This window comes from Berghia stephanieae, chromosome 1 (assembly GCF_034508935.2).
Source record: "Berghia stephanieae isolate SIO BIC M18660-M18661 chromosome 1, UCSD_Bste_1.3, whole genome shotgun sequence".
NCBI classification, from domain to species: Eukaryota; Metazoa; Mollusca; class Gastropoda; order Nudibranchia; family Aeolidiidae; genus Berghia; species Berghia stephanieae.
Window position 1 is genome coordinate 82,672,126 of NC_088360.1, and position 2,500 is coordinate 82,674,625.

The 2,500-nt window shown below is 37.0% G+C and overlaps 1 protein-coding gene across 2 annotated transcripts in view; it reads left to right on the forward strand.

The window, feature by feature from the left end:
• Positions 1-2,500, forward strand: part of LOC144959144 (uncharacterized) — a 94,354-nt gene that overhangs the window by 82,185 nt on the left and 9,669 nt on the right. The gene's annotated exons all lie outside the window — the stretch shown is intronic.

A 2,500-nucleotide genomic window follows, 5' to 3' on the forward strand; every position in this document is an offset into this window, starting at 1 on the left:
TCTTCTTCTTCTTCTTCTTCTTCTTCTTCTTCTTCTTCTTCATTATCGTCTGTCTATCTCTCTGTCCATGTTATTCTACTTGTATTGCACTTGACAAAATATAAAATCTCTAGAAACACAATAACATATGTAATCATGAGCTTTACTTCAATGTGGGGCTATCCTTCTGCGAGAATATGTTGGTCTACTAAAAATCATATTTTGCCAAGGCCCGGGGCCTTTCCGTTAACCAAAATATTCTTGTCGGAGGCAAACGTCGACAGCTTGATACCAGTTAAACTTGACTTGTCTTTTTTGTTGTAATGTTTATTTTAAAGCAAAATAGAGCTGCCACCCCCCCCCCCCCCACCCCTACCAGATTACCACTTATTTTAAAAAGATTGTCTGAATAAAACCTGCCAGGGTTGTTTACATTTCCGGGGGTGAGGGGGGGGGGGTGTTCATTGAAAATTATAGTGATTTTTACAGAACTTAATATAACTAATCTTATAGTCATTAAATGTTTGTGGCATATTTATTGGCTTTCATCAGATATATTTTTTATTTATAGTTCCTCAGCGTTCATTAAGACGTTCAATTATCAAGATTGATACTCTGCTGTTCATATTTCTGTCATGTGAATTTCTCTTTTATTTTTAATTTTGTTTGTTTGTTGGGTTTTTTTTTTTTTTGGGGGGGGGGGGGGGTTGTTGTTTTTTTAAATATTTTTTTTTTTTTTTTTTTGGTTTTTTTTTTAAATCTATAATTTTGAATAAAATAACTTAATTTTTATGTTAAAATCCCGATTTTGAAAGGGAAAAAAAAAGGAATCGGATCCTGTTTTGCTGGCATGATGGGTTGGTTTTGCCCTGTCTTTTTAAGGAATCCCAACTACGAAGTTTTTTGTTCCAACGTCATGAATTTTCTGGCGACACCCTGGTTGGAATCTTGATGGGAATAGGAATGGCAGACATTAACGAGATATAGGGCGATATAGGGCGGCGCACTGTGGGGCATTTTTAGACATTGGACGTGCGGGACTTAGGAAGGTGCTGGCTTGGCCAGGGATTGCCCCGTAGTCTCGTAAAAAAAAAAAAAAATAAGGAAAAAATGTGACTATCGCGCTGGCAAATCTTTAGGGTATTCGGGTTACTTTTTTCCCCACTTTATTTTTTAGAAGAAAGAGGTTTCATAAATATTCAGATGTCCCACCAATTTCGTTCTAACTTGGAAAAGAAGTAAGTCAACAAAGGAAAAGAGAGGTGGAGAGAGGCAGAGAGAGAGAGAGAGAGAGAGAGAGAGAGAGAGAGAGAGAGAGAGAGAGAGAGAGAGAGAAACGTTAAAGAACACATTCTGTTTTTGTATACATACATAAATGTACAGTGCCGGGGACTGTATAAATGTATCTTTTTGAATTATAGCATCTAAAAGCCACATTTTATCACAAATAACTTTTTATCGTTATTGAATATCTTGTTCACGTTTTATTGCGTCACAGGTCGACTAATTTCGGTTTTTAAAATCCTGAGTCAAATAAAAAGTGGCATGAGAAATATGATTTATGATATGATTTTAATTTCAATTAACCATCGTCCTAAACACTAATTGATGCATACGTTCAGATAACTGAGTGGATAAGGCATCTTCTTTTCACCAGTGAGACCCAAGCTCAAGCTCTGTTTCGCCATCTCGTCTTTTTTCCTTGAGCAAAAAGACATAAATCCTATTATTCGCTTCGTAGCGCTTCACTACCCTGGTAATCGGTCTAATCTTGAAATAGACCCTGAACAGAAATTTCATGGAACCGCAGGAATAATTTGTTTGCTATTTATTTCTGTTTTGTTTTTGTTTTTTTTTCTCTTTATGTTTAACGTGCTAACACGGCGTTGTGGCTTTTTGACCAATCCTGATAAATTATACAACTGACTTTTCAACAACATTCTTTTCGGTTGTCAGACTTTTAATATTCCCCCATCTCATGTTGTCAATTATCACTCATGTCTTCCAAATATAGATAGCGCGACCCGCCAAGCTTCTGAGCAATATTAAGATATTAAAAGATGTACTACAGACGACCAGGACATTGCTTTTTTAAAAATTTTGGTGGGGGGGGGGGGGGGGGGTTGTAGACTTAATGACAGTGATACCATGGCCTTCTGGCCTGACACTGACCAAAAAATGACGTCAAAATGCCAGTCTTTTGCCACAAAAGAAAGCAAATCGTGAGTTGAATTCAATAGTTCAACCAATGAAATGGCTTGTTTCCATGAGCTCTACTAACGACAACTCACTAGGCAGTGCAAAAACCAAATAATGACGTCAAACTGCCAGTCCTTTTGGATTTCAGTATCAGGCTATAACATAACGATGGCTACGGTGATACGCAGTCTGGCTAAGTCGTCCGATTTATTTGAAGAAGGATAATTATCAAGTATCAGGGATCGTCCTGTAAAGAAAAGTCTACACCCCAGACAACCAATCATACCTATCTATCCAAATAATTACAAAAGCTATTATAGAT